Below are 15346 nucleotides of genomic sequence, written 5' to 3'. Positions count from 1 at the left end.
GGGATTCTCCAGGCAAGAACACTGGAGTGGGTTGCCATTTCCTTCTCCATTCTAATGAGATCCAAATCTGAAATCAACCTGTTTAACTTTTTATTTAGGTCTCCGCTTCTTAATCACTTTAAGAGTTTCCCTCTGCTTACTGTTTTATTTTTTACAATTATTAACTTATTAGTTGGAAACAGTGGTAGATTTTATTTTCTTGGGCTCCAAAATCACTGTAGACAAGATGCTTGCTCCTTAGAAGAAAAGCTATGACAAACCTAGACAGTATATTAAAAAGCAGAGATTTCACCATGTCAACAAAGGACCATATGATCAAAGCTATGGCTTCTCCAGTAGTCATGTGTGGGTGTGAGAGTTGGACCATAAAGAAGGCTGAGAGCTAAAGAATTGATACTTTCAAACTGTGGTGCTTCTGAGAAGATTCTTGAGAGTCCCTTGGACAATAAGGAGATCAAACTAGAAAATCTTAAAGGAAGTTAGTCCTGAATATTCATTGGAAGGACTTACGCTGACACTGAAGCTCCAATACTTTGGCTACCTGATGCAAAGAGCCGACTCATTGGAAAAGACCCTGATGCTGGGAAAAACTGATGGCAGAAAAAGGGGGCAAGAGAGGATGAGATGGTTGAATAGCATCATCGACACAATGGACATGAGTTTGAGCAAACTCCAGAGGAGAGTGAAGGACAGGAAGCCTGGTATGCCGCAGCCCAAAAGGTCACAAAGAGTCAGATGCAACTGAGCAACTGAACGTCACCACCACTTATAAAAGTAGGTGTAAAAAAATCCTAAATAAAATATTGATTGACCAAATCCAATAGTGTACTTAAAAAAAAAAAGATCATATTAAGAACATATTAAAGGCTAAAATATACACATTATATGATTATCTCAACAGAAGCAGAAAAGCTGAAAGAAATCAGCATCTCTTCATTAATTTTTTTTTAATTTATTTATTTATTTTTAATTTTTCTTCATTAATTTTTATCTTAGCAAACTAGGAATAGAAGGAAGTTTCCTTAACTAGAAAAGGTTACATATACTGAATACTATATCAAGTAAAATAAAGAAATTTCACATGAGCAAGCTCCAGGAGTTGGTGATGGACAGGGAAGCGTAGCGTGCTGCAGTCCATGGGGTCGCAGAGTCGGACACGACTGAGCAACTCAACTGAACTGAACTGAAGGTATGTGCACAAGAATAATGGCAAAACAGAACTAAATAAGAAATTACTACACAACGCAAAAAATTTAAATGATAATTTAATAAAGAGTAAAAGGGCAATGGCTCTTGGCCATCCAAAATGAGGACCTTGAGAGTCATTTCTACAAATAGAAAATTTGACAAAATGAACATTTAAAATTAGATATGAAACTTCTAAAGAATTTTAACTACATATATACCTCCTTCTTAAGATTTCAAAGTACATGTTTACAAGCTAGTGAAGAATAATTGCTTAAATGAGTTGTTTATGATATGGTAATCTTTAGCTCCTACAAGATTATTTTTAATTATATATTAGTGACCATCGAAAAAGCAAGAGAGTTCCAGAAAAACATCTATTTCTGCGTTATTGACTATGCCAAAGCCTTTGACTGTGTGGATCACAATAAACTGTGGAAAATTCTGAAAGAGATGGGAATACCAGAACACCTGACCTGCCTCTTGAGAAACATGTATGCAGGTCAGGAAGCAACAGTTAGAACTGGACATGGAACAACAGACTGGTTCCAAATAGGAAAAGGAGTACGTCAAGGCTATATATTGTCAACCAGCTTATTTAACTTATATGCAGAGTACATCATGAGAAATGCTGGGCTGGAAGAAGCACAAGCTGGAATCAAGATTGCCAGGAGAAATATCAATAACCTCAGATATGCAGATGACACCACCCTTATGGCAGAAAGTGAAGAACTAAAGAGCCTCTTGATGAAGGTGAAAGAGGAGAGTGAAAAAGCTGGCTTAAAGCTCAACATTCAGAAAACTAAGATCATGGCATCCGGTCCCATCACTTCATGGCAAATAGATGGGGAAACGGCTGAAACAGTAGCTGACTTTATTCTTGGGGGGCTCCAAAATTACTGCAGATGGTGACTGCAGCCATGAAATTAGAAGACACTCCTTGGAAGGAAAGTTATGACCAACCTAGACAGCAAGCATTTTAAAAAGCAGAGACATTACTTTGTCAACAAAGGTCCATCTAGTCAAGGCTATGGTTTCTCCAGTGGTCATGTATGAATGTGAGAGTTGGACTATAAAGAAAGCTGAGTGCCGAAGAATTGATGCTTTTGAACTGTGGTGTTGGAGAAGACTCTTGAGAGTCCCTTTGACTGCAAGGAGATCCAACCAGTCCACCCTAAAGGAGATCAGTTCTGGGTGGTCATTGGAAGGACTGATGTTGAAGCTGAAACTCCAATACTTTGGCTACCTGATGTGAAGAGCTGGCTTATTTGAAAAGACTCTGATGCCGGCAAAGATTGAGGGTGGGAGAAGAAGGGGACGACAGAGGATGAGATGGTTGGATGGCATCACCAACTCAATGGACATGGGTTTGGGTAGACTCTGGGAGTTGGTGATGGACAGGGAGGCCTGGCATGCTGCAGTTCATGGGGTCACAAAGAGTAGGACACAACTGAGTGACTGAACTGAACTGATTCTAAATTAAATTAAGAAAAAAAGCATGCCTTCAAATATACACCTTTGCTTTCTTTCTCCAAAACTGCAATTCTATTCATCTTTAAATTTAACCCTAGTAACAAGTTCAGTTCCAAAAAAGAAGCAATTGCCTCCACAGCCTCAAAATGTACATAGAGGCATTCATTACAGGCATGCCTGGCTACCTAAGTGCTATGAGTCATGCTTATTTTCAAAGACAACATGAAGGGAATGTCAATCAAAAAAACTGTGAAAAAGCATATTAAGAAAAACATTGAAAGTGAAAGTAAAGTTGCTCAGTCGTGTCCATATCTTTGTGACTCCATGGACTGTAGCCTACCAGGTTCCACTGTCCATGGGATTTTCCAGGCAAGAATACTGGAGTGGGTTGCCATTTCCTTCTCCGGGAGATCTTCCTGACCCAGGGACTGAACCCAGGTCTCCCGCATTGTAGGCAGATGCTTTACCATCTGAGCCAATTAACCAAACGTAAAGTTTTAAAATTTAGATTATCAGCTGACATACAAATTGGTAAAACAAACCATTTAATATAAAATTTTGCAAATTTAAGTAGCATATGCCTATGGGTTTAAATTTAAAATGCTCATTAGTTAGGATTGTAAAGAAAAGACTGTAAAATCAGAAATGTATTATAAAAAACATGGAAGTACTACCCAATAGCCTTTAAAAGATCAGATTTTAAGGTGTCAATCTTATTCTAAATCTTATTTATTCAATTACATTGTAAAACTTTTTGTGGGTATGGTTAATCTCTGCTAGAAAATTCTAATAAACAAAACTTGTCTATAGGTCAAAAAATCTTCAGTAACAGTACACATTATAAGTAAAAATAATAACACTATCATTCCACAAAATAAACATAGAAACTCAAGCTACTTTCAGTGGTAGACATAAAAACTGGAATTCCTTGTCTTGGTCCATTTTGAAAACACCCAACTCTTAGGGGGTAATCCAGGCATAATTAAAGTCCACGCTCTTTCACCATTTTTGGCCAGTGAAATTACTACTGCTTTGTTTTTCTTTGGATAATGCCAATGACTTATGAGAGGATGGGCAACTAAGAGAATACGGAAATGAGGCTTACTACACAAGAGTGGGTAAATAAGTAGGTGGGAAAATATGGACTGAGTGGCTGTTACAGAGGAAGATGGCTCACCAAATGATTTGTCCACAAGCAATAAACACCAACATTTAAAAACTGCAGGTATTAGAAAACAAACATGGATACCAAAGGTGGAAGTGAAGGAATAAATTAGGAGTTTGGGATTAATAGATACACATTACTATATATAAACTAGATAAGTAACAAGATTTACTGTGCACAGTAAACTATATTCAGGGAACTATAGTCAGTATCTTGTAATAACCTAACCTATAATGGCAAAGAATAGATACAGATATATATGTGTGTAAAACTGAATCACACTGCTGTACACTTGAAACTATCACAACTCTGTAAATCAACTAAACTTCAATAAAAAAGAAAAACAGACAACCACCATCCAAAACCTAAAACATTGGAATATAGTAAAAACAGAATATAAAATACCAAACACCGTAAACCCTGTTTTATTCTGCTAAACAGCACAAAAAAAGCAACAAGTACTTGGAAAAACAAAACAAGATCTGAAAATAAATATAATTCACATTATTCAGATAAACCCTAAGAGAAAAGATTACAAGCCACTGCAAGAATACTTCAATCAACATTTAACTAGATATTACAGTAGGGATTATGAAGGGTTAAACAGTTTATACACAGTAAGGATGTATGTATGTCAGTATATCGTATTGATTGCGCACAGCGTGTAAGAAAGAAAATCTGTACAACAGAAGAACAATTCCAAAAACATGAACCTGGAGCAATCAAGTTGCTTGTTAATCTCTGAAATGCAAGCAGGAAATAAATACTAAATTAAAAATCTAAAACACACTCAGCTTGTAAACAGCGTAACATTACTTTGAAAAGACAGTAAGAACGTTACAAAATAAAGACTGAAATGCAAAACAAAGAATGACATCTAACCTTTAAATAGTCCTGCTACAGATAAAATACTACTAATGATGGCAAAACAATGACTATATTATAATCTAATTTCAAAAGACTGGACACAAAGATCTAGCTTTTAAACTCTACTGGGGTGGCGAGAGGGGTGAAGGGGGAGTCACCATTTTATCTTAGTATTTAACCAAGCAAGATCTACTAGCCTTTTGGTCAAAAGAGTTCTTCTAATGTGCAAGCCTTACCATTCCCAATAATCAAGATACATCCAGGGTGTGCATCTATGCACCCTGTGCTTTGTGTTGTAACAAAACCAGGTTCAAAGCAAAACCAGCACTGTCATAATCATGGGTCAGTTAAGACTGCTACTGAAAACCAACAGCAAGTTACAACAGGAATCCCTCCTAAATATGGTGTACTATATTTTATTGTTTTTATTTTTATTGAACTAGAGCAGAGTTGCAATGCTGTTAAGTTTTATTCTAAACTATTATCACAAAATTAGAAAAAGCAACTAAACAGACGTATTCAAGAAATCTCGAGATTGTTTTAAGGCTAATTACAGTTAGCTGGAAACACATACTGTCTTGAATTAAAAAATTATAAATACTATTTAAAATAAGTACTACTCTCTATTTAACGCAGATGAGGTTTCTAGTGAAAAGACGAGGAATGCCAAAAGGGCACTGGAATCAAGGATTCTACTCCCACAACCATTAACTAATCTCATCACTCATAGCTTACCTTCCACACAGTACTTACTATGCAACCTGCACTGGATAAGAGCTTTTCAACCACTATCTCAGCTAATTATTGCATTGCTGCTGCTGCTGCTAAGTCGGTTCAGTCATGTCAGACTCTTGCGACCCCGTAGACGGCAGCCCACCAGGCTCCTCGTCCCTGGGATTCTCAAGGCAAGAACACTGGAGTGGGTTGCCATGTCCTTCTCCAATGCATGAGGGTGAAAAATGAAAGTGAGGTCGCTCAGTCGTGTCCGACTCTTATCGACCCCATGGACTGTAGCCCACCAGGCTCCTCCGTCCATGGGATTTTCCAGGCAAGAGTACTGGAGTGGGGTGCCATTGCCTTCTCCAATTCTTGCATCAATAATATGAAATAGGTACCATCTGTTGTTATTCCCATTTTTCAGGTGAAGAAATTGAGGTTTGGAAGTTAAAGAGCTTGCCTAAGATTATTAAGGTACTAAAGCATAAAATCAGGATTCAAACTTGAGCTATCTGAACCTAGAATCCTTCCTTTAACTACCAAGTTTGTATGCATTTTGGTCTTTTTAGTTTCAGCTTCTTCAACCAGGAAATGAAAGGTTCTATTCTCTTTAGTTTAATTAACAAGAAAACAGAATTTTCAACTTTTACACAAGTATATCTAGAAGCAATGGAAAAGATACTTAAAAAAAAAAACAACACAAATACCGCAATATAAAAATGGACAATTCACAAAACATTTAGAGAAACCTTATAAAGATATGGAAAATACTGAGGCTCACTAGACAAAGAAATGAAAGTTAAAACAAGATACCTTTTCTAACTTTGATAATGTCAGAATGGGAACAGGGCACTATCTTATCTCATTGATAAAGGTGAAATAAGCATTTGAAAAGCTGATTGTCCTTAAACATCAAAAGTCTTTGAAATGTGCACTGATCAAGCAGATTACATTTCTGTAGGTTTCACTTAAGCATCTGCATGGCTCAGTCCTGTCCAACTCTTTTGTGATCCCATGGACTGCAGCCAGGCTCTCTGGCAGGCTGCGGTCCATGGGATTTCCCAGGCAAGCATACTAGAGCAGGTTGCCATTACCTCCTCTCCAAAGGATCTTCCTGACCCAGGGATAAAACCCACGTCTCCTGCATTGGCAGGGAGATTCTTTACCACTAGTCACCCAAGAAACCCCAAGTAAGTATATTATGTATGTTTAAAAATGTTAAACCAACAACTGCTGACAGGAAATTTCACTGAGGGACTGACTTAAATACATTTTTCAGTTGAACCTTATGAAATTGCCAATATTCAAAATCACTTGTGAATACAAAAGAATATGGTAATTTTTAAAATAATATATCTATATTTGAAACTGACATTTTTTTGATATTAAATAAGGGGGGGAATAGACAAAATACAGTATTTTAGGGGGAGAAAAATCCAATAAATGAATATTTGAGAGGCAACTCTATGTCCAGGCACTTTAACACAGTCTTTAATTTCATACAACTACCCTGTGATATACTGTTACTTCCAGATCACAGATTTGGGAGCAAGTCTCAAAGAGTTTAATTAGGGAACTATAAAGAGGCAAGGCTAAGATTCAAGCCAGGCCTATATATCTGCCTACAAAGACCATGTGTTAGTCACCAAGTCATGTCCAACTCTTTGCGACCCCAAACCATTGCCCACCAGGGTCCTCTGTCCATGGAGTTCTCCAGGCAGCAATACTGGAGTGGGTAGCCATTCCCTTCTCTGGAGGATCTTCCCGACCCAGAGACTGAACCTGGGTCTCTTGCGTTGCAAGCAGATTCTTTACCGTCTGAGCCACAAGAGAAGCTCCACGAAGACCATACTAGTAATATTTCTACTGGGCTACACAAGTACATTCCTTTCTCAAGTGTATTTGAAACAATACTGCTTTCAAAGCGTAAGAGATAATAAAAATATTTTTTAATGGCTCAATTTTATTACCCCCACTCACCCAAATTCATATGTTGAAGTCCTAACACCAAGCACTTCAGAATGTGACTGCATGTGGAGTCAGGATCTTTAAAGAGACAATTAAGGTAAAATTAGGTCATATACAGGGGCCCTAATCAACACGACCGGTATCCGTGTTAGAGAATGGGACACAGACTAAGGGAGGGCTATGTGCGGCCCGTGCGAGGTGCCCCCTACAGGCCAAGGAGGGGCCCAAAGAAGAAACCAAACCTGCCAACACCTCGGTCTCCAATCCAGCCTCCAGAATTGAGAGAAAATTAATTTCTGTTGCTTAAGCCACCCAGTCAGTGGCATGTTGTCATGGCAGCCCTACCGAACTAATACTCTTAATCTAAAAATACTGAACATCTTAAAAACCTAAACCCCACGTCCCCCTTGTATTAAAGAATATACTCCTTTTAGAAAGATTATCCATAAAGCACCAAGAGAGATCTTTTAACAAACAGTTTTAATGCAATGTTAATCATTTAAAAAATACATTTGACTGAAATTTAACTTACTAGAATTACTATATCTTAATAAGTTGAAAAGCACTGATAGTCTATTCAAAATAAGTAAACTTAATAACCTTAACCAATCACAAAACTTCTGACATTTATCCAATAAAATAAGTACACATGAAGGTCCTGAGTAATGCAGCTGACAAAGACCAAAGGAGGCCTCACCAGAACACCTATCCTCTCCTTAGCAGAATGGAGCAATGGCATTTCCTGTAAGTCCAACATTAAAGAATAATTATTTTAAGGCAGAGACCATACACAAATAAAAAAAAAATAAGACTTACATATACATACATGCGCACAGACACACGCACACACACACACAATTGTAGCAAACTCTAATTTTGGAAGCTAGAAAGTAAATGGATGAAGACAACAGACATTGTCTAGTGAGGCTGTTGAGGGTAAGTGCCCAGAAAAGCCTAGAAAGGTTCAGGAATCAGGAGTCAGGGTAGGCTAAAAGGAACTGGTTAAAAACACTATATACTGAGCAACTCCCAGACCGCATAACCCAGGAATCCAAACCAGATATCCAGCCCTTCATTTTGGAAAATTTACACTTAGGGAGACTGCAAAGGCCAATTCTGAGGGAAGGTATAATGAGGATGAAGTGCAAGTGTAAATACTGAATGGTAACTACCCACCACCTACCATCCTCCTCTCTCCCAACACAGCACAGAAATCTTGGCAGGAAAGCTTACCCCGGAGGCAGGAAAATCTATGGAAAACAAATGCTTACAAGAAAAAAGACCTACCAACACTGCCAACTGAAGGTCTCTCAAAGAAAATCAGATCAACTAGTTACCCTTCAAAGAGGAATATCATACTACAAGCTTTCCATGAAAACACACCCTCCCGTTCAGTTTAAAAGGGAAAAAAAAAAAAAGCTTCACACATGAATCTGAACAGCCAAAGATCATCGAACATTTAAGACTTTAATTTGAAAACCAAGAAGTGAAACAGAGGGAAGGAGGAAATAAATTTTAATATAAAAACAAATACAATAAAGCAGGGTACAGGAAAAATTTCAAGTTATGTGAGATTAATATCCTCAGAAAAAAGATATTCACTAGTGAAATAAAAATATTATTAAAAGAGACATTCATAAAACAAGTCAAAAAAATTCAAAATTTAAAACAGATGCTAAAAATTTCAAATTCAGCAGAAGAATTAGAACACAAAGAACAGCAACAACCAAGACAGGAAACAGGAAGAAAAAAAAGAGAAAGTTAAAAAAAAAGACAACTGGTTCAGAAGTCAAAAAAAAAACCATTAACAGGCATTCTTCCTTTTCAGAGTCCATTATCAAAGAAATAATAAATTTCCTAGCATTGAAGAACACATATTTCTAGATTAAAAGGGTCTAGTATAATAAGTTTTGGGGGTTTTCCCGCCCCCCCACAGAGTAACATTAAGACTTATCACTAAATAGTTTCACAGCACTAAGACTCATCACTAAAAAGTCTCACAGCATTAGGAATAAAGTTGTGCTGTGTGCGTACTCAGTCGTGTCTGGCTCTTTGCAACCCCATGGGCTACAGCCCGCCAGGCGCCTCTGCCCGTGGGATTCTCCAGCCAAGAAGACTGGAGTGGGCTGCCATTTCCTCCTCCAGGGGGTCCCCCCAACTCAGGGATGGAACCCACATATCCTGCATCTCTTGCACTGGCAGATGGATTCTTTTAAAAGCTCCCGGGAAGAAACAGGTTTCTTACAAAGGACCAGGAATCAGCATGACCACCAATTTTCCACAGCACCGGAAACTAGAAGACACTTAAGAGCAATGTCTTCAAAATTCCGAGGAAAAATAATTTCCAACCTTGACTTCTAAACTAACAGCCATATTGTTGGTCACAGGCTCTAATAAAGAGCCCCTGTAGTCTAGGTCTAAAGCTATTCGCTTCTCATGCGTCAATAATGAGGCAGCTACAAGTGGTAATAAGCACACAAAAAAAGCCAAAGAGAATTCCCATGATGATGGGGAAAAAAAGCTTCACTACAAGAAGCCGGTCCAAAATGGAATAGAAGGTCAAAGGTATCCAAGAAAAAAACTGAAAAACACTGAAAGATTACTTGATGTGTCTGACTATATTGAAAGGAGAGTTAAACATCAGAAGGAGAGTTTGGAGCTGAAAAAATGATGAGTGTATGGAAAACTATTAAGTAAATGAACACAAAGATTCATTAAGTCTGGATAAAACAAAATGCTGTTTCAGAAGAAAATGTAATCACAGCACACGCAACATGGCACAGATGTAAATATTATGTAATCATAACAATGCAAACTTGGTTAACCAAAATCTGTCATACAGCCACACCTAGAATCCAGAAAGTACATATTGTGGGGAGGGATGCAATGTTTAAAAACTAAAATATCTTCCACAGTGGCAAGTTAAGAAATAAATTCTAAAATTGGAACAAGTTAAGAAATGTTGGTTTAAGCGTGTTATCTGGAAATACCAAAAAACTGCAGAACAAGTAAAAGACAGCAGTCATCCCTCCACAGAGTCAGACTGTAGAGAGGAAAAAAATCTATACCCCCCTCCCCCAATCCCAAGCCTTGCCAGAACTAAACTCATGTGCTGCTTTTATAGAAACTAGATTTTATATCATGCATTAAAAAAAAAAAGCTTCAGAATAATATAGAGCAAAATATTCATAGTACATTATTATGGGAGAAATCACATTAAAGAACATTATGTTCAACATAAAACCAATATTGCATTAAAAATACAGGAAGTACACACACAAAAGTGGTTATTTTCTAGAGGTAGTGGTATTACTTTCACTATAAGAAAATTTTCCGGTATTCTTCAAATTTTCTATACCACATGTATGTTATTTCATAATTTTAAAAGAAAGTACTTCAAGAAGGAATAGAACATTAATAGAACTCAAAGATCAAAGAATTACAGTAATTTTTAATTCCTGCCTCAATAAGTCACTTAAGGTCTTAGTGTGGGCGTTAAAGATAAATGGGTGTTTTTTATAATTACTGTAAAAACACTGGCAAACACTCTTAAAATTTAATAAGCAAATAAAACAATGCCAGATCCCCAGGTCAAGAAATACTCTTTTTTTTTTCAAGTATGCTTACATTTGATCACTCTTCAACTTCACACCAAGACTACCCGACTCAGAGAGCTGACTCTCCATATCAAAAGCTCCAGATGGAGTGAGTGGTCACTTTCTAAACTTACAATTAACCAAAGGGGGAGGAAGGAAACCACTAAAAACTTCCTCATGTCCAAAAAAGAACTAAAATTAAACAAATCAGCAAACCAAAAAAAACAACAAAGCAAACACTTACACCAACAGCAACACTACAAAAATACTCCTAAACCTAAAGCTAGTACAGCCACCTTGGAGACTGAATATGGGCAGCACACACATGCTCAAGAAAAAAACAAAAACAAATATACTGTCATATCCCCAGACGAGAGACTACAAATGCAGATGCAGAAACAGCTAGCATTTCACACAACGGAATAAAACGAACAATACGGATGAATGAATGGGCCCAACGGAAAGTCAAGCCAAAGAAGCCAGACACAGAATACATACTGGATAATTCTATTTGCAGAAGAACTAAAACAGGCAAAACATGTTACAAGAGTGGTTACCCTTTGGGAAGACGTTTTAACTGTAGGAGGGCATGAGGGGAGCTGGCTTCTGTTTCTTGATCTGGGTGCTGGTCACACGGGTCCATTGAATTAGTGAAAACTGAGTTAACACTTAGAACAGGTATACTTCTGTACATGTTATACATGTTGTATATCGATTAAAACTGAAAACTGAAAATTTTCAAAGGCCAACAAACACATAAAAAGATTATACAACATCATTAGCCATAAATGAAACAAATAAAAAATCACAATGAGATTATCTCTTCACTCACACTCAGTAGACTAGGATGGCTATAATAAAAAGCAAAAATATCAAGTGTTGGAAGACAACGTAGAGAAAGATGAACCTTCATACACTGCTAGTGGGAATGTAAAATGGCACAGCTGTGGAAACCAGTTTAACTGGTCATTAGATTAAAAACAGAATTACCTTTTGACCCAGTAATTTCACTCCTAGGTAAATGCTCAAACAAACTGAAAATGGGTACTCAAATATCTGTACGTAAATGTACATAACAACTCTACATACTCACAATAACTTCAAGGGAGAAATAACCCAAATGTCTATTAGCAGATGAATGGAGAGCCAAAATGTGATATAACCAAACACATACCAAACAATGGAATAAAAAGGAACATGGCACCTTACACTTGCTGTGGCTTAACGAGCCTCAAAATCCGCAGCTGAATAAAGAAGCCAGACACAAAAGGCCACATATTCTGTAACTTCTTTTACATGAAACGACCAGAATAAGGAAATCCATAGAAACAGAAAGCCTATTAGTGGCTGCCAGAAACTGGGTACGGGGGGTTGGGAGGGTGTGGAAAGTGACTGTTCAGTCTCAGTGGGTACCGGGCCGCCATTTAAGGTGATGAAAAAGTTCTGAAACGGTGGGTACAGTTGTACAACATGATGAAAGCACTTAATGCCAATGAACTGCAACTTTTAAATGGTTACCATGGTAATTTTACATCATATATAGTTAACCACAATTTAAAAAAAAATTTTTTTTAAAGATAATAATATAGGCAAGGATACAGTAAGAACTCTCCATACATTGGTTACTGCAAAGTATTTTGCAGTAAGTAATTCATTTCTTTGAATTCACATTTCTCCTTCTGAGAACAGTCCTAACCAACAAAAAAGCACTCATGTAATATTTATAATAGTGAAAGACAGAAAGAAAGAAGAGGAGGAGGAAGGGGAAGGAAGGAATGAGAGGGAGGAAGAAAAGAAATCTAAATGTCAAATTATCAGGGAACGGGTAAGAAAATCATGAAGCACTTACAAAATTAATTATGCCAGAACTAAAAATGTTTACTAAAAGCATTCATTGTGAAATGGGGGAATGTTTATATTATGAAGCAAATGTGATAAAAGCAGAATACCAATTCTATAAACACAAGCCGAACTATACATCAAAAAAAAAAAAAACAGACTCAAAAGGATGTTTACTGTGGGCTTGCTATGGCCACCGTTTCTGCTTTCTGCCCCTGGGAGCGGAGCAAGCTCCTTCTCTCTCAAGGCCTTCAGACCTATGGTATCTTCTGTTAGAATGCTCTTCCTGCTGATCTCCACAGGCCTGCTTCCCTCATCTTTCAAGTCAGCTCAAGACGCCACTCTCCAAGAAAGGCCTTCTCTAACCATTCCAATCAAGTCAAGCCTTGGTGTACCCCTCCCCCCACCACTCGTCTTATCTTTCTCTTTGTACTTACCACAACATGAGAATAACTGAACTTCTGACTCACATACATCCATCTTTCTTCTCCATCCCCTACTAGAATGTAGGCCCCCTGAATACAAGGACTCTTACCTTATTATTTTAAATGTATCATGCCACCCCAGTCTGGTCAGCAGACGTTCTGTGGGAAAAATCAGCTGATAACCTTATAGGCATTCCCCTGTATCTTTCCAATATTTTCTCTGTCATTCTGATTACAACATATCATGGAATATTCCTCGGTGCGTTCATCCTGTATGGAACTCCACGATTCCTGGACTTGGTTGACTGTTTCCTCTCACAGGTTAGGGAATTTTTCAGCTATTGTCTCTTCTAATATTTTCTCAGGCCCTCTCCCTCCCTCCCTTCTTCTGGGGCCCCTATCATGCGAACGTTAGTGCGCTTAATGCTGTTCCAAAGGCCTCTTACACTGTCCTCATTTCGTAGCAGCCTTTTTTCTTCTGCTCCACATTAGTGATGTCCTCTACTCTGTCTTCCAGCTCACTGATCTGTTCTCCCGCATCTCCTCTACTAGATTCCGTCCAGTGTGTTTTTCACTTCAGTTATTTTATTGTTCAACTCTGTTTCGTTGTTCTTTATATTTTCTCTGTTAAAACCCCCTAACTTATCAATCTGTGCATCCATTTTTCTCCCAAGTTTTTGGATCATCTTTACAATCATTACTCTGAACTCTTTCTCAGATGGATTGCCTATCTCCACATCACTTAGTTCTTCTGGGGTTTTATCTTGCTCCTTCATCTGAAACACATTCCTCTGCCACCTCATTAATTACTTGTCTCAAATTTGGAGAAGGAGCCTTCTTAGGAGACCTCCTATGGGTCCCAAGAGTGTGCTCCTCTCTTGTCACCCAAGAGCCAGGGACCAGTAGTGCCAGGGCAGTGTCTGGCCTGTGTTTGCAGACCACCGGCTGCTGGATCATAGTTTTCTTCCTTCTGGGTTCTGCCCTAGATGGGTGAGGCTACTCTAGAAGCTTGTGTAGGCTTTCTGGCAGAAAAGGCTGATGCCTGCCCACTGGTGGGTGGCGCTTGGTCCTGGCCCTCTGGTGGGCAGGACCATGCCTAAGGGCCTGTGTCTAGAGGTGGCTGTGGGATTAGGAAGTCTTTAGGAAACCTGTCCGCTAATGGATGGGGCTGGGTTCCCCACCCAGTTAGATGTGTGCCCTGAGGCATCTGGCCTAGAAGCCTACAGGCTCTCAAAGGGACAGTCAAGTCTTGGTGCTAATGGTGCAAGCAAGATGTCTGCCTTGAGGAGAGTTCACGCAGATAAATAATCCCCAATAAATCTGCCACCAGCTTTCATGACCACATGATGCACAGCTGCCCCCTGCCTCTGCAGGAGACCCTCTCCAACACCAGCAGGTAGGTCTGGCCCAGACTCCTATGAAGTTACTGCTTTTGCCCTTGGTCCCGGTGCACATGAGATTTTGTGCAATCCCTTTAAGAGTTAAGTCTTTGTTTCCCTCAGTTCTATGGAGTTCTTGCAATAAGCCCTGCTGGCCTTCAAATCCAAGTGCTCTGGGGAGGTGGGGGATGGGGTGGTCTTCTTTCCAATGCTAGTCCCCTCAACTAAGAAGCCAGATGCAGGCCTCAGAACTGACTCTGTGGGACAGCCTCTGCAAGGTAACCCACAGGGTGGGGCTGGGAACTTGATCATGTTACAAGTACACACCTCCTACCATCTTGCTGTGGTTTCTTCTTTATGCCTTTAGATACAGAAGATCTTTTTCTGTAGGTTCCAGACTTTTTTTCAATCATTGGTTCTTCATCAGTTAGTTGTGATTTTGGTGAAAGACTCCTCAAGACTCTTACCTTATTTATCTACACATCTTCAGGCCCAGAGAGCAGTACCTGGCAGTATTAATGAATACTTGTGAAGCTAATCAGTAATACTGGTTGACTTTAACCTGTTCTTTCCATACTTCATCAATTTTCTATAATAGCACACACTATTTTTATATGTTTTAAATTTGGGTTTTTTGTGTTTTTTTTTTTTTTTTTTAATTTTCTTGTGGCCACGGAGCACAGCTTACAGGATTTCATTTCCCCAACCAGGGACTGAACCCAGGCCCTCCAC

At 38.6% G+C, this 15346-nt stretch overlaps 1 protein-coding gene and 1 long non-coding RNA gene across 11 annotated transcripts in view; one reads left to right on the top strand and one right to left on the bottom strand.

The window, feature by feature from the left end:
• The window catches only part of LOC120880353, a 9289-nt gene extending 3605 nt beyond the window's left edge, over positions 1-5684 (top strand). Inside the window, exon 3 of the long non-coding RNA XR_005725015.1 lies at positions 5661-5684. This is a non-coding gene — a long non-coding RNA (uncharacterized LOC120880353). The remainder of the gene's footprint in view (positions 1-5660) is intronic.
• Positions 1-15346, bottom strand: part of ENAH (ENAH actin regulator) — a 155062-nt gene that overhangs the window by 105454 nt on the left and 34262 nt on the right. The window lies entirely within an intron of this gene.

The sequence above is a fragment of the Oryx dammah genome, unplaced genomic scaffold (assembly GCF_014754425.2).
Source record: "Oryx dammah isolate SB20612 unplaced genomic scaffold, SCBI_Odam_1.1 HiC_scaffold_21, whole genome shotgun sequence".
In the NCBI taxonomy this organism is placed as follows: Eukaryota; Metazoa; Chordata; class Mammalia; order Artiodactyla; family Bovidae; genus Oryx; species Oryx dammah.
This window is presented reverse-complemented; position numbering and strand designations above follow the sequence as displayed.